Consider the following 27,255-nt stretch of genomic DNA (forward strand, 5'->3'; position numbering starts at 1 on the left):
TTGTGTAGTCCCAAACATCAATGTAATGGCATAACACTTTTTTCGCACAATAACATCTTAATCCAGGTCTTCTGAGATTTTAAATACTTACCTCTTGATCCCTTAAAGAACCTACACTTTTTTTCACTATAGCTAGTGGATGTATCGATTGAAAACTTTGTGACGAATCCTCCTAGAATGCAGTGAATCGAGTGATCAACAGCCTGCAGGTGTTATAAACATATTTGGGCACTGCAACCCCAATCACATATGTCCATAAATCAAGGGATTCTAAACCCCTAAAAGTGTTGTTTCATACCCTAAAGGGACAAGCTCAGCTGATTACATCATTTCCCAGAAGTTATCCCTGAAAAACTACTCAAAACTAGTCAAAACTAGACCATACATACTGCTCCATGTTGCGGGTGAGATGCATCTCACATGTCACATGCAAAGGGTGTGATGCATATTGAAAATACCTTATGTATGGTGTGATGAGCGAGAGAAAACAAATGGCAGAGGCAGTTTTCTAGGTGGAAACGCAGAGAATCTTCTAGAAACTGCTCATTTGACACTTGCCTCTATGAATTCGCCCAGGGATGAGTAAGAGATCATGAAATCTCCAAGTGGAACCAATAACTATCAGTGAAATGACACTAATCAAAATCCCATAAGATGACTCACCCACTTGCAAATATTTATATATGGATCCCTCATCCTAGAGATCCAGAGGCTGGAATTTTGTATTTTTGTAAGGAAGTGTTGTTGGTTTCTCTGTGAAACATTGTAGTGTTGGGTGATCTAGCTTTTCATGAGGTGAAGAGGGATTTCATGCTGGGAGGATGGCATTGGGTTAGACCGTTGGGTTGTAATCCTCTCTTCTACTACTTCTATCAATAAATCTATTTGAGTTTTCCTCCATATTCTTGTATTGGTGTATGCATTTTTATGGTTAATATACATCTGATCCTATATTGTTTATGGTTATAGATCTCTATGCTTTGATGGTATTATGTTGCTTTGACTCTATAGGTGTTCTTTGAAGTGGGACAAGTGAGGAAAGAGTGGCGAAGCTCTGTCAAAGGAGGGAGGAAACAAGCAAGGAGCCAAGCGAAAGACTGAGGTTGGTACTCTCTGCTTCTCTCTCATCTATCTCTCATAAAGGAAAACACAAGTAACTTTAGTTTGTTTGTTTCTAAGATAGCTACCCATCTTAGTGGGACTAGTAGCTCTGAATGGACACTATTTTTCCCAATAAAAAAATGGCAACTCCACTGGGGAACGAATAGTTTGATTGTTAGTTACTTTTGTTTGCTTTATAAACTATAGATAGAGCCTGAAGTTAAGCCAGCTAGCCTTCGAACTTAATTTGCTATGCAACTGCAAAGTAGATCAACACTGATTCAGTAAATCTTCAGGTTAGTTTATGAACAAAACATCTAACTTGAAAACATCCTAAGTGCCCTGATGGTAGCTCAAATAAACTCATTAGATCAGCCCCTATACTTTGTGTTTATTGTCTATCATTAGCTTAGCTTAAATCCCTGAACTTAGCTGCAAACTGTGAGTGCAAACCAAGCTCAGTCTCGTCCCTGGACCATCGAAATATCTCTCATTGGCAACCTGGATGCATCGCACCTCCCGTGTGTTGCAGGTGAGATGCATCCCTGTTTCCCTGTGTTACAGGTGCGATGATTGAATGAGACTATTTCTACCTCCAGATTTTGGTTTTTTCTTCATTGTTTTCAGCTCTATTCAGTACTTTTGATGTCTATAATTAGTATATCACTGTTGAAACCTTCTTCCTTTGCATTATTCAGCCTCGATTGATAAGGAATTGTGAATTTTTTTAATGTATTTTTCATCATTTACAGTCCTCCTTTGCAAAAAGTAGCTTAATCGAACTGTCGTCTTTTGATTTGAAAGTGTCGCAAGTGTCGTTTTCAGTGAAAGAAAAGAGTGTCGTAAAGTCTTTCTCTTTTAGATAGTTGATTACACTTTTTCCATTGTATTTGATTTGAATAATCAATTCTTTGAAGTGTCGAAAGCAGTTTTCGAGTCAAAATTGAAAGTGTCGTCTAAATATTCCTTTCGTTTTTGAAAAGAAATTGCTAAAGTGTCACTTTGAGGAAAGATAGTTCGGATTTGTACTTAGTTTTCTTTTTTTCATTCTCACATTAAGGAAATTGAAAAACAAATACATGCATGTGCATTTGCATTTAGACTGCATGCAGAAATTGATTTAGGACAATGCATCTTAATGTGTGTTCTCTGCTCTATGTTGAAAGAATTTTACTTCTCTTTCCTTAGTAGCTAGGATCAAGGAAAATTTTAAGGATGGAAAATTTTATTGAAGTTTAGAAACATTGGCGAATCTCACTAATCCTAATATACAAATTATAAAATGTTTATTGATATATTTGTAAAATTATTCAAATTTTTAATGATTTATATATAGTCTCTATATAATGTTGGCGATTTTTTAAGTAAAATAATTTTATATTCTAAAATTTGGGCGAATCGTCTTTTATAAAAATTGGAAATTGGCGAATATTTTTTTGGAAAAATCATGGAAAATTAGCCCACTGGGCGAAGATTAGCCCCTAAAATTTTCCATGGCTAGGATTTTCATTGCTAAAAGAAAGTAAACGACTGTTTATCATCTTAGATTGCATATTTAGGAATTGTATATCTACATCATGCAGTGAACCTTAAAGGAAAAATTCTTAAGAAAGATCAACTATAAAATAAACCTCAATGAACATAAAAACACTTTGGAACCTAATGCACAACATCTAGAAGTCTAGGCTAGAGACGTATTTCGGCGTCGTAAAGCCTGGTAACTATCGTTTTCGTCATAGGTTGGGTGATTCCTCCTCTTTGAAACGACAAGTGCCAGTACAGATTTGTGCTCCCACATACCGTCGAGTATATATTGGGAGACCACAATAGGCTATATCCTTTATCCTTAGGAAGTCGTGTCTGCCGCCCTATCGATCACAATGCACTGAACACAACATTCGGGAAGATTGACTATCGTACGTAAAAAGTATTCTGCAGTTTTGAGATTGGTTTGGTAATCCCTCTGTCTAGATTTCTAGAGTAGTCACTTTTTTTCCTTTTCCGCCTCCTTAAAATAAAAGGTCCATCTGAGCACTTGTCACTTCAGGCTCATTAAAAATCAAAGGCGACTAGAGTCATCTTTAGCTCGACTCTTAAAAATTGAAAAATCAAGTTGTGTCAAAGCGTCATAAAATATATTTTAATCAGAATACCATCACTCTTCCCTCATTGGTCTTAGGTTGAGAAAATGGAGTCCACCAATCAAGGATTTCCCCTTTGGGGGAATCCTAGTCCTTTCTCTTCTTGGGGAGATGTTGGTGCTCCACATATGGCTACATTGTCCCTTCTAGGACTCACAATTGGCCTGCAAGTATGGCTTTTCTTGATGTTTGTCATTCAAAAAATCGTAATTCCTTAGAAATCAAATCAGCAACCAGATGATATTGAAGTCACTCCCCCACCTTATACTTCGTTTGTTTCTCCCTCTCCTTCTTCCTCTTCGCTTTGTGAAGCTAGTAACACTAAAAACCAAGTAGTTGAGAAGAAGAAGAAAGGGAAGGAGAAGAAGAAGAAGAAGCCAATGGTGAAAGGGGGCAACCATGCATCATCTAGCGAAAATCCACACACTGCACTATCCAGACCTAAACCTCCATGTATCATTTGCAAAGGAGAACACTATCATCGAGATTTTCCGTGCATCTTGCGGATCTTAAGGGACTGGTCTCCCCACTTGCACAATCTGATGTCTTCAATCTTTGACGATCATGTTGAGAGCACACCATCAACTAGTGAAAATGAAGTTAATGGACAGAAAGGAAGATCTAAATTTCCTTGTAGACTGTGTGAAGGCGATCATGCACTCCACCATTGTCCTTTCCTCGACAAAGCTAAAAGAGTCTTGGATAACCGTCCTATTTCACCGCAACAACTTCCTCCTAGATACAAGAAACTCTTACTGAGTCCATCGCTAGTTGAAAATCCGACTGACACAACTTTGTCATCCGTCGAAGAGCCTATCATTGAAGATAAACCCTCTGGGTCCACACCGAACCACAATCAACATGTCGAGATGGCAGTCGACCCAGTCTTGTCTTTGGAAGGTCCACCTTCAGATGATATAGTCACCAAAGAGAATGAGAACGACACCGTTCAAATTATTTTTGTTAACACAGAATCTGATGAACATGGGGGCAATCTATTTGTTCCTTTACCACAGGAAGGAAGTTTGTCAGAGATTCATCTGGTCATTTATTCGGTCCCTCCTCCTAGAAATCTAGTCATTTCCTTCGATTGGAATCTACTACGAAGAGCTCGCCTACCATCTAATGTACCATTCTGAATCATTGTACAAGCTTACAGGATGATCATGGCTGGTACTATCATAGATGAAGGGGCTTCTGTGAGTATCCTTTCCTCAACAGCTTGGAAATCGCTTGGTTCGCCATCGCTTCTACCTGAGATTCGAAATATGTCAAGCTTCAACAAAGGAACCAGTCAACCTTTAGGGATCCTTCCAAATTTGCCTATAACTTTGAGAAGGAAAACCGTTCATCTAAACATGATGGTAGTCCAAGGACCTCTAAATTAAAATCTACTCCTTGGGCATGACCACATTTACAGCATGGGAGCTATTGTTTCCTCACTCTTTCGAGTGATGTGTTTCTTGTATGAAGGAAAAATGGTCCAGCTCGTTGACGAGCTTTCATTCCCTGGTTCTGTTATCACAAAATCAGTACTAAGGGCTGCTACCTAGCAAGATCTCATGTAACTATTTCAACCAGACTTTAGACTAAGGATTAGCCTCCTTAGTCAGAGAGGGCTCTCTCACAAACTTTTGATAAGAATCAATTACAAAAACAGATGGCTAACTCTTCACACATTTCATAAAAACAAAGCTGGTTGGAAAAACAAAACAACACTTCTTCCATTGGGCTCATGGAGTCATACACTTTTGCAGTAAACTATTAATCACTCAATCATAGAAGCCAAGGCATATAATGTTTAACACTCAAAGCATTTCTCAAAAAGAACCACAACTCATAAATATACACAGGAAGTCTGAGCACTAGGTGAATTCAGAGTGATTGCACATTTAGTGAGCTGTAAAATATATAAAGGATAATGACAAAACTTCACACATTCTGAGCATTTGAACACATGATGAATCTTGGGAAGAAAAAGTAATCTTTATATTACTGTCAAAGTCTTTTACATGAGCTGATAAAAACTCTGTTTTTTCATAAATCTCCAACCCTACTTACATCAGAGTTTTCACTATATATAGGAAAACCAAAACTAAAACTATCTTGAGTCTCCTCAACAAGCATGAGGGGAGAGCTCGATGATCTACCATTAATTAACCTTATCTACTTTAAACAAACTCATTAAATACATAAAGTATTGAGCTGTAATTACAAAGAGTCCTAATCACACTAAAACTCTAACTTCATCTCCTCGTATGCCTGATTCCTTTCTTGATCTTTGACAGCCGTCTTTTGTTGGTTAGGCTCAATATGACTGAGCTACAGGTGCAAGGAACGCTGACTTTGGATACCTGAAGGCGTTGATGGATCATTTATCATTAGGATCAAAATTCCTATTTTTATGGTGCCTGTCTCCTACCATCTTCAGAAAATCAAGCAACATGTCCCAGCTCCTTTCATATCCCAAAACTTACGAGCCTCACCATACTTCAAATGTGTTCGAAGCCTCATGGATAGCCAGGTGTATGAACCAAAAAGATATCCCTCGTATGCCATTTTGCTAAACCCTAATTTGTCATAAAGTAGCTTTACAAAAGTTTGACTTGAGATAAAAATTTTACCTTTACCAAAAGGTCCACCTGTCATTCTCTAAATGGCTATGATAGCCTTGAGTGATATCTCTTTCATTACTTTGGCGTTTCCTTCAGAAATCTGCTGACCTCACCATTAAACTGCTCATTTTCCTTATAAATCAGCACCTACAGCAGTTTCGCAGTTTCGTAGCGCAAGTTTAAACATAAATTCCTCCCACCTCAGAACGCATTTGAAGAAACTGAAAGAGGTTTTTGTAGTTTGGTATGTTAGGAATAAAAGCCTCTTTCAGTTTTCAAAATTAAGTTTTCAGCTGATCAGAATCCCTTCTGGAAATTTGCTAGTAAACGTAGAAAACAGAGTTTTTTCTGCTGAAACAGGCTACTACAGGGGTTTCGCAGCGCGCTGCGAAACTGCTGTGTAATTTCAAAAATCACAGCTTATTGCCAAAATCCGACTGTCTTGAGTTTCTTTACCTTGGAATGTGTGACAACAAGCTCAAACTCACCAAGCAGCTTATTATCCGAATAGGCTTTTCCATAAAGAAAAGCAAGCTGGATCCTTTTCAAGATTGAGAAGTTCAAATGACAAATATAGTGACTGTATAAAAACGATCTTTCAACATGAAGACTTGCCCCTGTGAAGCAGTTATCAACAATTATGCAAATGTCTTGATCTAGCTTTGCTGCATCTACCAGAATTGTAAAGTCAATCTCCTTGAGAGTGAAGTAAAGGGCGTTCACCGAAGTATCAAGTAAAACCTCACCAAGAATTACCACAATGCCATCAGCCACAAAAGAAGTAATTCTTAAACATGATTCCTCTTGAAGATTAATTTTAATAAGCTGCAACTGAACAACTGTTTGTGATGGACCAAAAAGGCTCTGGTGTGGCTCTAAACACTGATTTATTGTTTGATCTGCTCCTGTATCATGTAGTTCTGGAGGGCGATTTGCTGTTCATTTGCAATAGGTTGCTCAATGCTACACTTTGATTTTGATATCTGATAAAATTTGAATCTTTCCCCAGAGGGATTTGGCAACAGTGGTGGATGCAAAGCATAAAAGTCACCAAGCACACATGCAGGAGCTTGAGAACATGCCACCTGTAAAATGCATCCACCCAGAGCTATTTTGCATGACAATTGCTATGGATTCGAACAAAACCCCAGTTTCGTAGCACGCTACGAAATCACCTAAACAGGTAACGCTGCGAAACTGCTAAAAGGATTCATGCGCTGAAAAAACACTTAAAAATTATTACATGAGCTACGAAATAACCTAAAGAGCTTTGTGAGCGGTTTTGAAATTTTGGCATTAGAATTTTCAGTGATAACAGTGGCTCCACTTGGGATAGTGTGCCCTTGAGGTACACTAAGAACATGCAGCTCCAGTGCCTTATCCATTTTGACAAACTGAAATTTGCTCGACAATCATCCCCTTCAAGCTTTTGGGGCCTTCACCTCGGGCTTAAGCTTGATGATGACTGAAGGAGAAAGAAAACTACATCTACTGAAAAATAAATGCTCAGTCAACCTTGAGCTTATTTGCAATTTCCTACCTACCTACCCTAACAATTCAAACTTCCCTCAGCTCAATCAATATGAAATTTCCAATGCAGCCAATCATTTGTCTCATCTGATATTTGATTTCTTTGACTGTACCGGAGTTCAGAGCCAATGCGATAGTGTGATGACCGCTGCCACTGAAATTGTCTCTGACTGCATCGGATTTCAGAGCCAATGTGATAGTGTGATGACCGCTGCCACTGAAATTGTCTCTGATCTTCTTTGAAAAACTGAAATACTGGAGAGTAAAACTCTTCCATGTAATCAGCTACAGGATCCCAGAATACATGATCAGCTTGATTTCTCTCGTAACCTTTCGGCTGTGCAAGCTAACCTTCAACAACAGTGTGCATTTCCTCAAGTGTAAAAGAGAAAGGAAACAATACTCTCTCCTTATGTTCTGCCATAGAAAGCTGCTGAAAATAATGATCATGATTATGAAAATTATATGCCTGAATTTGAGCTTCTAAACCTTCAATGTCTTTGGCAAATTCATCAAAAAATTTCATCTTATCCTCTGCCTTGCAGTCAAAGGATTTTAGATATGAGGACAAGGACAAAGAAAAATATTCATTTGTTTCTTCTTTACTATAATCATTATTCCATTTCTTAAAATCTTCAACCGAGGGAGAGTCTGCCACCAACTCTGACCTATCTATCCATTCCTCCAAAAACATGAGCCAAAGGTCTTGAAATGACTTAATAGATTTGGCAGGAAAGCATTCAACCCACTGTTTGCATTTCCCTTGAAGTGAATCATAGAATAACCTTATACAAACATCCTCATTTTTAACTCTAAGAAGCTCTAAAAATTCACAAAAATCTGATATATGCTTCAAGGTTAAACTCAAATTTTCTCCGTTGAATTTGGGACCATTCCTTAGAAAATATGCATCCTTGGGAAAATGATTTGGGAAACCATGAATTCCTGAGAAATCTATGCATGCATACCTTGAACTAAGAATGGCAGCTTCTGGGTCCTTCATAACTCCAGTGGAATCACCATGAATGTATGAACTTTGAATTCTTCAGCAATGGAGTCGCCAAGGTAGTTTTGCAGCCTCGAAAACCTTCTTTGAACTCCTGCTACCTTCAGAAATTCAATCTTAAAATTACGGGAGAGAGTAAGCTTCAGGCTCCCGGCAGACGCACCAAAATGTTATCACAAAATCAGTACTAAGGGCTGCTACCTAGCAAGATCTCATGTAACTATTTCAACCAGACTTTAGACTAAGGATTAGCCTCCTTAGTCAGAGAGGGCTCTCTCACAGACTTTTGATAAGAATCAATTACAAAAACAGATGGCTAACTCTTCACACATTTCATAAAAACAAAGCTGGTTGGAAAAACAAAACAACACTTCTTCCATTGGGCTCATGGAGTCATACACTTTTGCAGTAAACTATTAATCACTCAATCATAGAAGCCAAGGCATATAATGTTTAACACTCAAAGCATTTCTCAAAAAGAACCACAACTCATAAATATACACAGGAAGTCTGAGCACTAGGTGAATTCAGAGTGATTGCACATTTAGTGAGCTGTAAAATACATAAAGGATAATGACAAAACTTCACACATTCTGAGCATTTGAACACATGATGAATCTTGGGAAGAAAAAGTAATCTTTATATCACTGTCAAAGTCTTTTACATGAGCTGATAAAAACTCTGTTTTTTCATAAATCTCCAACCCTACTTACATCAGAGTTTTCACTATATATAGGAAAACCAAAACTAAAACTATCTTGAGTCTCCTCAACAAGCATGAGGGGAGAGCTCGATGATCTACCATTAATTAACCTTATCTACTTTAAACAAACTCATTAAATACATAAAGTATTGAGCTGTAATTACAAAGAGTCCTAATCACACTAAAACTCTAACTTCATCTCCTCGTATGCCTGATTCCTTTCTTGATCTTTGACAGCCGTCTTTTGTTGGTTAGGCTCAAGATGACTGAGCTACAGGTGCAAGGAACGCTGACTTTGGATACCTGAAGGCGTTGATGGATCATTTATCATTAGGATCAAAATTCCTATTTTTATGGTGCCTGTCTCCTACCATCTTCAGAAAATCAAGCAACATGTCCCAGCTCCTTTAATATCCCAAAACTTACGAGCCTCACCATACTTCAAATGCGTTGGAAGCCTCATGGATAGCCAGGTGTATGAACCAAAAAGATATCCCTCGTATGCCATTCTGCTAAACCCTAATTTGTCATAAAGTAGCTTTACAAAAGTTTGACTTGAGATAAAAATTTTACCTTTACTAAAAGGTCCACCTGTCATTCTCTAAATGGCTATGATAGCCTTGAGTGATATCTCTTTCATTACTTTGGCGTTTCCTTCAGAAATCTGCTGACCTCACCATTAAACTGCTCATTTTCCTTATAAATCAGCACCTACAGCAGTTTCGCAGTTTCGTAGCGCAAGTTTAAACATAAATTCCTCCCACCTCAGAACGAATTTGAAGAAACTGAAAGAGGTTTTTGTAGTTTGGTATGTTAGGAATAAAATCCTCTTTCAGTTTTCAAAATTAAGTTTTCAGCGGCTCAGAATCCCTTCTGGAAATTTGCTAGTAAACGCAGAAAACAGAGTTTTTTCTGCTGAAACAGGCTGCTACAGGGGTTTCGCAGCGCGCTGCAAAACTGCTGTGTAATTTCAAAAATCACAGCTTATTGCCAAAATCCGACTGTCTTGAGTTTCTTTACCTTGGAATGTGTGACAACAAGCTCAAACTCACCAAGCAGCTTATTATCCGAATAGGCTTTTCCATAAAGAAAAGCAAGCTGGATCCTTTTCAAGATTGAGAAGTTCAAATGACAAATATAGTGACTGTATAAAAACGATCTTTCAACATGAAGACTTGCCCCTGTGAAGCAGTTATCAACAATTATGCAAATGTATTGATCTAGCTTTGCTGCATCTACCAGAATTGTAAAGTCAATCTCCTTGAGAGTGAAGTAAAGGGCGTTCACCGAAGTATCAAGTAAAACCTCACCAAGAATTACCACAATGCCATCAGCCACAAAAGAAGTAATTCTTAAACATGATTCCTCTTGAAGATTAATTTTAATAAGTTGCAACTGAACAACTGTTTGTGATGGACCAAAAAGGCTCTGGTGTGGCTCTAAACACTGATTTATTGTTTGATCTGCTCCTGTATCATGTAGTTCTGGAGGGCGATTTGTTGTTCATTTGCAATAGGTTGCTCAATGCTACACTTTGATTTTGATATCTGATAAAATTTGAATCTTTCCCCAGAGGGATTTGGCAACAGTGGTGGATGCAAAGCATAAAAGTCACCAAGCACACATGCAGGAGCTTGAGAACATGCCACCTGTAAAATGCATCCACCCCAGAGCTATTTTGCATGACAATTGCTATGGATTCGAACAAAACCCCAGTTTCGTAGCACGCTACGAAATCACCTAAACAGGTAACGCTGTGAAACTGCTAAAAGGATTCATGCGCTGAAAAAACACTTAAAAATTATTACATGAGCTACAAAATAACCTAAAGAGCTTTGTGAGCAGTTTTGAAATTTTGGCATTAGAATTTTCAGTGATAACAGGTTCAAACATGGCTACTATTCAAATTCCATCCCTAACTAGTCTTTTTGCACAAGGAATGTCTCATCAACCTCCATTCCGTCCATCTAATGAGCGTGAGTGATTCAGTGAATGTGACTAAACCTAGGGGGCATGCGCCCTGGTCTGCTTTGGTAGGAAAACCCCAAGTATAAGGTAGGTTTCCACGTAGGATATATGACTAGTATGACACACCCGTCCGTTTAGGAAAATGGGATTAGACTGGAAAAGTATTCCCTTGTCAAATTTTATGTGAGTGGAAGCTCCCACCATTCACGTTTGTCTATTTCGATGGACAGAGCCAAGGAAGTGTTTTGTCTGCAAATGCGGATGAAGCAACCTTGCTTTAATGCACGAACTTCCATATGGTAACCTAGAAACTCTACTTCTCTTTATACCTGGGGGCATGCAAACCTTTTGTACGCAAGTGAAAAATGACCAGCATAACTCTAACCCCATAGTTTTTTACTAACTTAAACTGCTTAAGTTAGGTGATTAGTCTAGTCAACCATTCACCTTTGCTAAGACCGACGGAAATGGCAGAGTAAAGGAAAGGTTTCCCATCGAGAAGCTATCCTACCTAACCTCAGTAGTTCTTTAACCCCTAGGACAGTAGTTGTTCATTCCTAGTTTACATATAAAAGGCTCCGAAGTGAAGTTGTGCATGGGGAAAGCTCCCTAAAAGATGAACCTACTAATGAGAGACATCCTCATTATACGACTAGCACGAGCAATGTTTCCACAAAGTTCAAGCTCGTTAAAAAATAAACCTAGTTATGAGCATATGTTCCCCCAGAGTTCAAGCTCATTAAAAAATGAACCCAATTTCGATAAATAACCTTTGTGATCGCATTACTATCATCTTTTGAGCCTTGGTTGTGTTCTTACCATCACCTCCACTTTTTAGTCGATCATTTTCCTCCACTTGATTGTTTACCCTTTTGAGGAACAGCTACAACGAGTGATTATGTTAGCCATCTTCTTTACACTGCCATGATTGAAAAGTTCCAAACCTTACCTGGAACCAACTACTACCCGAAAATATCACTCGTTCCTCAAAGACATGTCTCTTTTAAGCTCTTTTTAGACTCGTAAAATATAAAAAGATTGCTGAGCAATTGGCCTCTCCGGCTCGTTAAAGTGATTGGAAGTGCCATCCCTCTTGTATATTTTAATCTTTTTGGACTTGAGGGATCATTACACATAAAGATCAAGCGCTTGTCTTTTTTGGCTTGTTAAAGTGATCGGAAAAGTCATCCCTTTCGTATTATTTTATACTTTTTTGGACTTGAGGGATTATACTACGAAAAAGGATTACTGGAGTTTCCTTTCCGTCTCTTTTCAGACTCTCTAAAACTAAAAAGGACTGAGTTATCTTTGTCGTTAAACTCGCTAAAACAATAGAGACAAACTTGTCCATTACATACAAGAGCGAGTTTCACTGTCGCTAGGCTCACTAAAACATAGCGACAACTTTGCCCGAAGGGAAAATTATAGAACAAGCACATGTTATCCTCCTCAAGCTTGACAAAAATAAAGAGGTACTGGTCAGCAATGACTGGGGAAAAATTGGGAAGAAAACTGGAAGAACTTTATTGGTATCAAGTCGCTCTTGAACATGACAGTTTCACTCCATCACCATGATTGAGTCGGGTTGGGTTATTTCGTTCACCAGTCATATCACCATTGGTCCTCCATACCATCCATTTTTGGGGTTAATGCTACCAATCCATTTTCAGTTTCGCCGATATAGAGAAGTCGCTCAGAGAATTCACCAGCCCAGCTTATGCCTCATCTGCTGTAATACCTTCACGCTCCATTCTTTCATGACCACCACCCTGAACCTTGTATCATCAGATCGTTTTCACCTCCGCAAAATCATTTTCTCCGTCCCATGTCGTAGATGTGGGATTTATTAAGGCCCTCCTACGACGGGTCACTTCTTGTCGACATCAGCTCATTATCCAAGAAGTTGACTTAGAAACAACCCTTTCAGTACTTTGAAGCTTGCATGCCTTAATGGAAAGTTTCTCACTTCCAGTGATAGGTTTACATCAATGGCCTTCGATCGAAAGATTTTACGTGGTGTTCAACATCGACTCATGTATTCACACCACGTGAATTGTACTGCAGTTCCTTGACGGTCATCATCATTATCGGTGATTCCTCTCGTGCCTGTTAACAGCTTACATCATTGGCTGGTAATCAAGTGATGTCTTTCCATGTTCGACATCAGAACATCTTTTCACATGGATCGACTTGTACTTCAGGCGAAGATTGAACGAGTTTGAAGACCCCGAATCTAGTTTCATCCATCTGGGCTGTGATATATTTAGGAAAAATAAAAACATCAAATGTACATCATAGCTGCACAGATAATCATCCAAGGCAAAGGATGATGGCTCTACCAGAATCATCAGTCTGCCACATAGACAGTTGTCTGTCCTATGTACATGAAAATGCATTTATAAAGCTAAGCATGGGAATGCTCGCCTCAGCTAGATCATGAAAATATTATGAAGACAATGTATTGTATTGTATCTTATTACAGGTCACCTTCCAGTTCGAAAAACCTCGGATTCTCATGATAAAGCATTTCACCCAACATCAGAAGATTTACGACCTCATGCTTTAGGGGGCAACTATTATAGAAATATTTGGGAACTTCAACCCCAATCACATATTTCCATAAACCAAGGGATTCTAAACCCCTAAAAGTGTTGTTTCATACCCTAAAGGGACAAGCTTAGTTGATTACATCATTTCCCAGAAGTTCTCCCTAAAAATCTACTCAAAACTGGTCAAAACTGGACCATACAGACTGCTCCATGTTGAGGGTCTGATGCATCTCACCTGTCACATGAAAAGGGTGCGATGCATACTGAAAAGCCTTTTTGTAGGGTGTGATGAGCGAGAGCAGACAAATGGCAGAGGTAGTTTGCTAGGTGGAAACCCAGAGAATCTTCTAGAAACTGCTCATTTGACACTTGCCTCTCTGAATTCGCCCAGGGATGAGTAAGATATCATAAAATATCCAAGTGGAACCAAGAAATATCAGTGAAATGACACTAATCAAAATCCCAGAAGCTGAGTCATCCACCTGCAAATATCTATATATGGATCCCTCGTCCTAGAGATCCAGAGGCTGGAATTTTGTATTTTTGTAAGGAAGTGTTGTTGGTTTCTCTATGAAACATTGTAGTGTTGGGTGATCTAGCTTTTCATGAGGTGAAGAGGGCTTTCATGCTGGGAGGATGGCATTGGGTCAGACCGCTGGGTTGTAATCCTCTCTTCTACTACTTCTATCAATAAAGCTATTTGAGTATTCCTCCATATTCTTGTATTGGTGTATGCATTTGTATTGTTAATATACATCTGATCCTATATTGTTTATGGTTATAGATCTATATACTTTGATGGTATTATGTTTCTTTGACTCTACAGGTGTTCTTTGAAGCGGGACAAGTGAGGAAAGGTTGGCAGAGCTCTGTCAAAGGAGGGAGGAAACAAGTAAGGAGCCAAGCGAAAGATTGAGGTTGGTACTCTCTCCTTCTCTCTCATCTATCTCTCATAAAGGAAAACACAAGTAACTTTAGTTTGTTTGTTTCTAAGATAGGTACCCGTCTTAGTGGGACTAGCAACTCTGAATGGACACTAGTTATCGGGATGTGATTTTCTGAAGATTCTATGTGTTTCACCAATTATGGTGTCCACACAACAGGGTCATCAAGCCTCCACGTACCCTGACTAGCTGTAAATCTAGATAGCCTCTGGTGAAATTTGCAAGGAAAGAAACAGAAGGAGGTGTCAGTCTTGTCTGTGTAGAGGTATCTATTTAGCTACTGTTCCTTGGATAACCACGGGTTTCTGTTCTCCTGAGATGCAAATGCATGCAACTTTTGATTGATCCACTTCTCGATTTCCTTCTTAGTAGGAACCAACTTTGCACACATTCCTCAGATAGATCTCGGTCCTGGCAATAGAACCATTTGTTGGCTTGATGGGACCTAACCTAGGTTCAAAGTTAGCTGTGCCAACCAAAAAAACCCTAAGTTTTTGCCCTTTCGGCAACAACCCATGTAGCACAGGTTGCAGTCTCACCCAAAGCAGTATTGGGGGATGCTAGAACCAGGTTTCTCCATCAAGGGGCTTGTGTGATGGATTCCTTTAGTTATTAAGCTTAGATCTACCTTTGCACACCTTTAATCCTTCCGAACAAACAATTATTGTAAATCTATCTAAATGACTTCCAGATCTTCGCGAGTGTCGTTAATTATCCTTAACATTCATAAAATTTACATATCTACTAGATTCATGTAGTAAATAATCATTAATTCATACAGTTCATAACATATAGCGAAGATACATAAACTTTGAAAAAGTAATAATCAAGACACATATGCATCAGAATTGGTTCAAAACAGTCTTTATTAATTAAAGTCGTTTAGATATAGACTTCTTTTCCCTACGCAATCAGCTGCAGGGGCCCGTGCACTCAACCTACAGACTTACCAAGGTCTCTGCACACTCAGCTGTAGGAACCTTCCCCTTTCACCTAAGTATAGGAAACAGACCTTTCCTGCCTTAGCACCTTGCCCTTATAATGATTCTTCTATTTTTTTTTACATTCTAAGATTCTCTATGACTCATCTATATATAGATTTTTCTTTACAATACCATGGTCTGTGGACCATGGGCGGGTCTCAAAACCACTCTATCACCTACCCACCCAAGGGACTAAATTCCCTTTGACCCATACTAGCTTCGCACTCCCCTTCCACATTCACGGATACTTTACATTCATTACAAAAAGATATTACAAAATTCACCCAAAACTTGACCAAAATGACCCCAGGGACCCCATCCCAAAACCCAGTTTCATCCCACAATCAAAAAACTATCCCTTTAAGGGTTGTGACATACCCTCAAAGGTCTCATCCTCACCCACACTACTTTCTTAGGGCATTTTCAAGCCTTGAAAGCCCTCAAGCATCCTCTAGTTGTGTTCTATCGCTTGCGGCCTAGCACAACAACTTGTTGTAGCAAAAAACCTCCAAAAATGTGCCTAAACAACCTCCAAACAACAACGTATTTGACCCTTAGGAACTCATCCTAACAGTTAGCCTTCTTGGCTCTCTTCACAACAAACTTAGACCATGTTTTCACCACCTTTCCAGCCCTAAGACAATCCGCGCTTGCCTCAGCTACTCGGCCTCCTGTAGTAGACTTCAGATCCCTTTCTTCAACATTGTCCAAAACTCCTCCTTTGTTGTGGCTAGGTAAATTTCATAGCTCCTTTCTCTAGGAAAGAAATTGCACAAATGGATGCGTAAATGACTTCAAAACACTTTATATTTATACACATATCAAGGTTGAACATCACATTTGAAGTGACACTTATCAAGTCAGCCTTCGTGACAATTAATTAATTATGTCAACTTCAAAAATTCATATATCTCTAACAAAAATTTGGATTCAGATGATTTTTGATGTGTTGAAATCATCTTTCTGAGTACTATCATACTCATCCATCACATGCCATGAAACTATCATGGTTCTTCCCAAAAAACGCGATTGGTGCCAAAACTCCTTTCTTGGGTTCCAAACCCACAAGTTGCCCTTGTGGTGCTTTATCCTCAAACCCTTGAACCTCTGGGGCTTGGAGTACCTCCCAAGTTACAAAATTGAACATTCCCTCTATGTGATGGAGGTACCTCCATGCCTCAGAAGTACATCATCTTCACCATCACTGCTTGCAACACTTTCCCAGCTCCTATTACTCACAATAGAAGCAATCCCAGAAGCATGAACTATGCCTCCCTTGGAAGTGTCGTTGTCGCTCAAAGCCTCCTGCTTCTTTTTCTTTTCCTGCAATGCTTTCCATTCCTTCCATGGTTCCTTCGTGCCAGATGTGGAAGCACCCTTGCTCCCCACTGACCATGCACTCTTCTTGGGTTGTAGTTTCTCCCTCTGAGTCTGCAAACGCCCTCTTGAACTTGACTCCCTATGAGCCTCTAGATCTTGGACTTTCTCAAAAAAGTGTACCTTATTCTTGGGAACCTACACCTGCTCCTTTGAATCCTGCAACTACACCTACACCTACTCCTTCTCCTTTGGAACCTGGACCTCCCTTGCTTTTTTATATGATCCTCGGGTTTGCCCGTCAACCTGTAGAGACCGTTATTCCTTACTCCAAGCATAATCCCATTGGACTTAGATCCTCTAGTCTTGAGTCTTACCTTCCCATATTGCAACAAGACCTAAAAGCCCTTCCTCTCCATCATTGATACTAAGATCACATTATACTTAAGTCCTGGTACAAATAGTACATCTTGGACCCACAACATACATCATGTCTCCGACCTGAATGGCACCACACCCAATCCTTGATCTCCAACCAACTCTTGTCACCCAACACCACGTGCAACATCGAGTCCCATTCAGCTAGAGTCTCAAAAACATCCTGTGAGCCTGTCATATGCTTTGTCGCACCACTTTCCACGTACCATCCATCCTCTTTGATAATACTTTCTGAGAAATCAGAAATTAGTGAAAGGGCATCCTCTTCTTCTTCCATCTTTGCTTGATGGGAAATAAGGGAGGCCTGCTTCCCTTTTTTCTTCTCATCATCTCTTTTATTCTTTGGAAATTTTTATGCATAATGACCCATCTCACCATAGTGAAAACACTTGATTTTACTCAATTCCTTCTTCTTACCCTTCATTTTTTTTGGAAGTGCCATGTCCTCATCTACCTTCTTGGAAGGATGAAGATCCTCATCTCACAACTTTTCCTGAATAAAGTCATCCCACAGTCTATTCTAGTCTGGCAGCTTCTACTTGGCAATGATTCCTTTGATGAAGGGTTTCCATTCCTTGGTGAACCCTTTCAAGGAAATCCTTACCATCTATGCATCTAAAACTTTAACCCCGACAACAACAATATCATCATGAATATGAGGTATCCTTGTTAGATACGAAGTCGTTCCTTCATCCTTTATCATCTTGGTGGATTTCAACTTATCCTCCAATACCAACACCCAGTTCTCATTCTTGTTCTAGAACAAATTCTAAAGAGCCATCCACATCTCATGTGCATTGTTCTTCCCAAACACATGAGGTATCAAGGGATCCTTCACACCATCAAGGATGATCAACCTCACTTTCGTATCCATGTCTTCCTACATTTCCATTTCCTTAGGGTCAGATGGCTTCTTGATCTCTCTCTCGGCAAAATCCCAGATCCTGTTGACTTGCAAGACCAACTTGATCCTTTCTTTCCAAGTATTGTAGTTGGACAACCCTTTTAACCTGTCTTCATATCAGAGACCAACCTACAACTTCAACATTATAGTGACTCCTTCACTCACAATGTTACCAAATCCCTCTCACGTAGTACTTCACTGTGCAAACTCTGATTTACTATCTTTCAAAGTAGCTTATATACCCTTTTCTACCATGTTGAAATTTCGTGACCTTGGATCTAGGTTAGATTCTTAAATCACTGACGCTACCAGACCAAGAGTCTCAACCATAAACTACTTTGCACAACAGAAAATCTAAAGTAGTAAATAATACATGCACAATGAACATAGTTTTAAAAAAAATTGTACAATGATGTACACCCATCAATATTCGTTATATTAATCCAAACTGATAAATACAACAATCTATCATTATAAGATGCAATGACAAACTTGGCTACAACACTTGTTGTCGTATCTTGTCCTATTGGTCCGTCGCACCCATTCTACTTGCTAGTAGTGCCGTAGCCAATCTAGGCCACCACAAATCGAGACTTTAGGAGAGCTTACTTCTAACAATATTGCGTGTCCTTTTTCACGATGTACTTGGGATGATACAATCTACTCCTCTGGGATGTCCAATTCCCAAGCTCCAATCTACTAGGCTAGTAGAAACTTTTGTCCATCCAAGTGCTACACTTTGGCACCGTCCTTCACCCAACCTTTAGCTTCTCTTCATACTTCAAGACAATTCGTCTAGGGCTACTTTGGGTGGTCAACTTGCTGCCCTCCACCAACTATATGACACCCAATCCTCCACTACTGAATCTGCTCCTAGGAAGACTCTTCACCTCCTCGAAATATTCGCCACATGGCACCAACAAGCTATTACAATCATGATCCAAAATGGTCAACACCTTTGACCCAACATCCCTCCACAACATTGTTTTCATTTGTTTGCATTGCTGTTTTCTGCACTCCTGGTTAGGGCACTTACTATAGCCCTAGTTTCATCCCACAGTAAAACAACTAGCCCTTTAAGGGCTGCGACATACCCTCAAAGGTATCCTCCTCACCCACGCTACTTTCTTAGGGTATTGTCCACCCTTGACAGCCCTCATGCATCCTCTAGTTGTGTGCTATGGCCTGCAGCCTAGCACAACAACTTGTTATAGCAACAGACCTCCAAAAATGTGCCCAAACAACCTCCAAACAACAATTTATTTGACCCTTAGGAACTCAGCCTAATAGACAGCCTTCTTGGCCCTCTTAACAACAAAATTGGACCCTATTTTCACCACTATTCTATCCCTAAGACAACCCACACTTGCCTCAGCCACTCGGCCTCCTGTATCAGACGTCGGATCCCTTTCTTCCACGTTGTCCAAAACTCCTCCTTTGCTACAGCTAAGGTAATTTCAGAGCTCCTTTCTCTAGGAGAGACATTGCACAAATGGATGCCTAAATGACTTTAATATGCTTCATATTTATACATATATGAAGGTTCAACATCACATTTTAAGTGACACTTATCAAGTTAGGCTACTTGACAATTAATTAATTATGTCAACTTCAAAATCATATCTCTCTAACGAAAACTTAGATTCAGATGATTTTTGATGAGTTTGAATCTTCTTTTCGAGCACTATCATCCTCATCCATCACATGTTGTGAAACCATCATGGTTCTGCCCCAAAAACATGATTGGTGCCAAAACCCCTTTCTTAGGTTCCAAGCCCACAAGTTTCCCTTGTGGTGCTTCGTCCTCCAACCCCTAAACCCCTAGGGCTTGTACTACCTCCCAATTTACAAAATTACAAAATTCTTGCACAGGTTCAATGATTCAAGATCATATCATTTTCTCAAGTTTTTTATTCACTTTTTCTTTGTATTTTGGATTCAGTCTATAAGGCCTTTGCTTAACTGGCTTTGCATTAGGCTTCAGAGAAATCCTCATAACTCGTAAATATCCTATAATTCCCTTCATATTAAAAAATTAGTAGGAAATAACTCATGATATTCATGCAGAAGATTTTGGACCTTCCTAATTGTTTCTTCATCCCAGTAATATCCTATCATTGCAAACTTCGGCTCATCTTCTGACCCTATATTCACCTTCCTTGTCTTTAATGACTTTGTTATATCAACAATTTCTATCTTAGGTCCATTCAATTTGTGGTAACCTTCAGATTCTTCTGTGTAAATATTGTGAGGATCTTCATCTTCTCTTGCAACGATTTTTTAGCATTCTAGTACATTCTATAACTACGTAGCCAAATCAGGCTGCCAAGTGAGTGGAATTTTATTCTCAAAAATATCTTTTTAACTATTTGAAGGGTTGAATCTATATATGGACAATCATCTTCAAAATTAAATGTCAATATAAACCCATAAACCATATCTATGTAGCTCGCAATACCATGTTAAAGTTATGTTTCCAAATACTAGTTTTGAGGAATTGTCTTCAGTGTATGGATGAATCCATGCACCCATTCTTCTCGTGGAATCTCCTTCCATGTCATCATGAAAATATGAATGTGCTCTCTAGGATCAATTTGACCATTATATTTATCTATTAATTTTATGTATGCTTGACCAAACCTTACCCATATCAGACTTTGACATTCTTACCAAGTTCCTACATTCTTCTTTTGTGTACCCCACACTCTAGTAGGAGTAGCTCTTAAGGCTATATCTAGGGATAATAATATTTGAAATTCTGGTACTTTTTATTCATATTCTTCAAGAAACAAATTTATATCACACAAAATATCATAGTAATTGAAATTACATACCTCATAGGTTATACAACGAAGTGACTTAGTCACTCTTGTACATTGCCTTGTAGATAGTTCATGTAACCTGTTTTGCCAATATTTTAATTCTTCTTCTGAATATGACACACAAGAGATGTAATGCTCCCAACTCAAATTTCGATCTGCAGTGGAGTTAATCCATCCTTATTCTTTGGTTGTCACTTGATAGATGTTATCTATATCAATTATGTTATACTCCTCTTTAACAGGTTCATTATACCTTGCTCCTTCTGATGGATCCAAGGGAACTATCACTCTCATATTGTTTCTTTAAAATACCATATTCCTCTTCTTCAAGTTGATTATAAACATGTTTTCAAATTCCCAATTCAATCCAAGTAATGCAGGATAGGGGTTACTTTCATCCACAATTTCTATTACCTCAAAATCTATAGTAGTACGCACCCCTTTAATATCCATTTTAATGCCTGGTAATCTTCCTAGAGGAAAACTATTATGTTGATTCACCATTCTCAGATGACTAGGTGACCATTGAAACTTTGGTTTACCCATTAGTTCACATTTCTGCTTAGTCATGACATTAGCTTTAGATCCCAGATCTAAAATAACCTTGTCCATATCATATTCTCCTATTTGTGCACCAAGCCTCATTTCCTTTCCATTTCTCGTTTTTCTATATAAATTATTTACCTAGCACAATTTACTTTGCGTTACTTCCTTAGATGCGCATAAGCCTATCAATTCCTATAGTCCTACAACTTTCTAGTATCATAACAACTGTATGCAAGTTTGTAGGAAATATTTTAAAATACTTGGATCTATATCTTGTGTCACAATTGTTGTTATGTGTTGTTATTCTGCTTTGACTACACGCTAGATGTTGAAGCTCCTATGTCCATAAAGATTCACTTCAATTCCATGAAAACTTATTTTTCCTTGTGAATATCGAACATTAGTGATTTCTCTGTAGTCTTTCTAACCCATGTATCTTCAACTACCTTCTTCCCATCTACTTTGTCATTTTCCACCGCAACTCCACTTCATGTTACAATATTGATGCGAGGTTCATATGTGCTTGGTTCCACAACCATCATCTGAATGTTCTAGGACAGTTGTGGATTCTTCTTTTCTTGAATTTTGACTATTATTACTGGATATTCTTCTATTACATGATCAAATTATTTGCAATACTTACACATCGTAGTCGGATTTTGATAGTCTCCTGCAAAGTGACTTGTCTGGTCGTAGTTATAACAATAATATGATCTTAACCTCAACCAACTCCACCAGCTCAACCTCATCCTACATAGCCACCTCAACCACCACATTTTCCAATTCCTTCATGTTCTTGTTATTTGGCTTGCATTCTATATGTATTAGCACTGTGATCCATTATCAATTCATAGGCTCAACAATTATTTTCATAATGTCCCATTGAATTACAGAACCTGCAAAATAAATTCTTCGTAGTCTGCATATATTTGTGTAACAAATAGAAATCTTTAGAGCGATGCTAACCCATAGTTCTGCATATCTCGCACCATAAACTATATCTAATATTCAAAGTATTAGGTGCTCCACTAGCTATGAAATTTCTAAAAATAGGACATTTCTCTTTAGAGTGACCATTTGCTTTGCATTTTGTGCACCAGACCTCGTCGTGCACTTATTTACTCTTCTTCATGTCCTGTAACTGTAGAGTCAAATTCGCTAGTTGATTTTGTATTTCCTGCATAACCACATTTATATCACCTTTCAGCGAAACTTTTAACTTCATTTCCAACTCCATCTCTATTTTTTGTTGTGTTAAAGGTAATCTGATATGTGGCAGCAACACAACTATAAACCATTCCTTGTGTTGTTGTGGAGCTATGTAAAAGCTCACCTGATACAAAAATACCTTGAACCTTTGATAAAAATTCCCATACTGACTCAGTCAACCTTTGTTTGATCTCCTTTAGTTCGATGATGCAATGCGACTCGGATTTTGGTTTCTTGAATTCTTTTACCAATGCTGATTTAATGTCTGCATAATACTGGATCTACTTTCTCGAATATTTCATATACCAATTTAATGCTCGATCTCTGAATGTTGTGGCAAGATGTGCATTTTTCACATTTTCATTATGGACCTTCTTCACAGTCCATACTGCTTCGTATAAAAACCAAAACTGCTCAGGATCCTTTGGTCCAGTTCCTTTAAAGATCAACAACTTAATATCATCGACCATCATTCTTCTTAGGGGAGGAGGGGGATTTGTAAGGGTAGGGGGATGGAGGGTAGGTGGGGTAGGTGGGGAAAACAAAAATTTGTCTGACTTTGGCTAGATTTAGGTTTCGATGCACTTTTAGGTTGAAAGGGTAAATACTGCGGAGTTCCTTTGCGATTCTCAGGGGGTTTTCCTTCACCTTTGATGTCAGTCAGCAAAGGCCTATAGTCAGTCTCTATGAAAATGTTTGGATCTTGGCCATGAGATATCTTCTTAGTGTATACCATATACATTTTTCCACTTCACGTTATTCCAGTCTCTTCTTCAGATATTTTTCCAAACATAATCTACTAATCTGACTTCATTCGAAGAATTCCCTTTTCGCACCAAATCATTTTAATCGAGAATTTCAAAGACCTCAAGTAATTACCTTGCAATACCTTGAAAATATTCCATTCATATTCATTGTAGGACACCATCAAGTCTATTTTGAACTCAGGAATAAATCCTTCTAAAATGTTTTCAACCCAGAAATCAATAGATCTTGAAATTTTGTTATCAATGTTCTTTAGTTGTTGTATCAACTCCGGAGTCCAATGCTTAGGTTTTTCTCCTTTAAAACAATTCATTCTCTCTATTGATTTTAAAATCCACTCATACATATTGATGTGAAATGAAGCAAAGAATATTTCCTATTGATCTTCAAAGATATACTTCTCCAACCACCTTTTAGTTGACAATTTAAGTTTTTTGTTCTCCTGATCTGTAAATTCTTGTTCCTTTTGTTCTACCCACTCTTAGATTTATTTTTTCGATGGATAACAAACCATATCCCTCAAACAAACCTCGGTCGCGACAACGGAACCATTTTTTGGCTTAGGTGGGCTAGACCCAGGTTCAAAGTGTACTGAGCACTAGCAAAACCCTCAACCATTGGCCCTCTTGGCAACGACTTGCAAGCAGATCGTAGTCTCAGCCGAAGTGATTATGGTAGGTTGCAGAACCAAGTTTCTGCAGCCTAAGGGATATTTCATTGTGGCACCGTTGTATTCTTTTATGCCTTAATTCTTATAAACAACTTCACATCAACAAATTACTTCATACTTATAGGTTACTTCGCATAATTACATTCATACTTAACATGTCACAAACATTCATAAATTATACAATACTGAAATAAAGTGTAGATAATAAGAAAATAAACACTTGAGACACATATTTTACCATGGTTCATTCGAATGTGGGAATACATCCACAAGAACTATTTCTTATAATAGGGAATTTGGTACACCAAACAGTTCTTCCCTACACATATAGCTTCAGGGTGTCTGCGCACTAAGTTGCAGACCCGGGCCTCCATGCACACAACTGTGGAGCCTCACCCTTCCTCCAAAGTACAGACCACAAAAATATCACATAAACTCAGATTTGAATATTTTCAATCATGTGTTTCCTTCCTTCTTTATTATTCATCCCTATATATACTCTTACATGAGGGATTTGCATCGTTACATTACAATGGACCCAATACCATGGTTTCCAAAATACAAGGGACTATTTCCCAAAACCAACAACTTTACAATATTTTAATGCTTTTACAAAAATAAAGGGGATTCACCACGAAGCCCCGATGTTGTGTGGTGACCTTTTTATGTGATCTCGTGCTCCACTGCTCTACTACATGGTTCACTTCGTACTCTGCGACATCCTTTCTACTGCGCGCTTCGACAAAACTTGGATTTCTTCCAAAAAATATGGCAAAGTTGGGCTATGCACAACACCTCTTAAAATATGTTTGGTAAGTTTTCATGTTCCCTTGAATATGTAGTTTATATTGTAACATTAGAAGCTAACACTTTTTGCCCTTTGTTTTTATTTATTTTTGAATTTTGGAATTACAATGTCCATAATTGTTTAGTCTATTCTGGTGCATCTATGAATGTAATTCCATCATCTGTTGCCAATAAAATAAACCCTAAATGGGACAAAACTGATGCACAAATTATTCATCTAGATAAATCTCTCGTCCAAGCTATTGGTGACCTCAGAAATGTTCTTATTTGATTATCATTTGATCAACAATTTCACTAATGTATACATATTGTAATTATGGGCACCACTGAAACCTATGGTGTACTCCTTATCAGGTATTGGTTTAGAAAATTACAGGCGTATTTTTCAACGGAATGGTCACATTTATGGCTTCCATACACGGGTAGGAATAACAAAATTCGAGTGGGTAGTGAGCCACACATAAAACACACCGTGTCAGCACTTGAGGACCACAATGAGCCTATTGATTTTATTGATTTAATCTTCAGAATTTGTTTCCTTGAAACCATTCTCGGGTGTTATCAAGTGCAACCATCACCCATTCTACTAGATACACAATTGGAGCTCCTTTCTTGTTCTCAAGCAGGTGCAAATGAATCCTATAATACAGATGTTCATAGTAACACTAATAATAGTATAAGAAGTATCTTAGTAGCTAATAATATTTGGACTTTATATTTTGATGGTTCAAAAATACAGGATGGATCTGGAGTTGGTTGTGTACTTATAAACTCGTGTAATCGGAAGCATATCCTTTCATGTCTCTTGGAGTTCAAGTGTACTAATAATACTTCTGAATATGAAGCACTTGTACTTGGACTAAAAAATCCATCAATCTTAAGGTAATTGGTGACTTAGAGGTGGTCACTCATCGGGTACAAGATACTATCCACTATTTTTCACCGAATATTAAAAACTACCAGTAGGAGGTATGGTGTTTGATTAATCATTTTAAATATTTTAATGCTATTTCGGTTCCTATGCTTAGAAATGCTACAACATATGCATTAGAAAATGCATCTACTAGGATGTCTCCATTAAAAAATGGATTTTCTATTGAAATTATATACAAACCATTTGTTCCTGACAACATCACTAATTTACATGTTTTTAATGATGACCAACAAATACTACAGTTTATGGCTAATGCTAACATATTCAAAGATTCTTCCATAGAAGAGGATGAGCACAGTGAGGCTTTTCAAGAGGCATCTAATGAAATGAAAGGAAACACTATGCCCAAAGGTGTTGTGTCCTTAGAGAAGTTATATGACCTGCAAAACTAATTTAGAGGACCAACCAAAACAAATAATTAGGTTTCAATGTTATCATCTAAACAAGTCAATTGAGGAACTCAAGAAGATTCAAAAGATGTAAATCTCGGTACGTGTTGTTCTCTGCAGGAACAACATGAATTTATCTGTTTATTCAAACAATACCATGATGTATTTTCATGGGCATACGACATTTTAAATACATTTGATACTCGTATTATCCAACACGTCGTTCCTATAAAAGAAGAGGTAAAACCTTTGCAGCAGAAATTAAGGAAAGTTCATCCAATGCTAGAACCCCTCATACATAAGGAATTGAGAAATTTTTTGGATGCTTGGATCATTTTTAAAGTTAGACACCCCACTTGCGTTTCAAATTTGATCCCATTTAGAAATAATTTTGGTGAAATAAGGCTATGTGTAGATTTTCGCAATCTTAACTGGGCATATGATAAAGACAATTATCCAGTGCCATCCATGGAATAGATTCTCCAAAAAGTATCTAGGTCTAAAATTTTCTTGCTACTAGATGGTTTCTTTGGTTACAATCAAGTGCTCGTAGCAGAACTATATCGATTGATGACTACCTTTAGTACAAAATGGGGAACATTTGCTTTCAAGAGGATCCCATTTGGACTTATCAATGTCGATGTTACTTTTTAAATAGTAATGGAAAATGCTTTCCATGGCCTTATTCATCAGAGAATAGTTTTATTTGGATGATGTTACTGTGTTTTCCAGAAGAAGATCAGATCACGTACATCATGTGAAACAAATATTTGAGTGGTGTCGGAAGTATGGAATTTCTCTTAATCCTAAAAAAATCATATTCGATGTGTCCGGGGTGACTCTCTTAGGGCACATCATTGTAAAGAGAGGAATTAAAATTGATCCTAAGAGGTTCAAATCCATCACACAAATCT

This window comes from Pinus tabuliformis, chromosome X (assembly GCF_031772625.1).
Source record: "Pinus tabuliformis cultivar Carrire ecotype Pingquan chromosome X, CPIR1, whole genome shotgun sequence".
In the NCBI taxonomy this organism is placed as follows: domain Eukaryota; kingdom Viridiplantae; phylum Streptophyta; class Pinopsida; order Pinales; family Pinaceae; genus Pinus; species Pinus tabuliformis.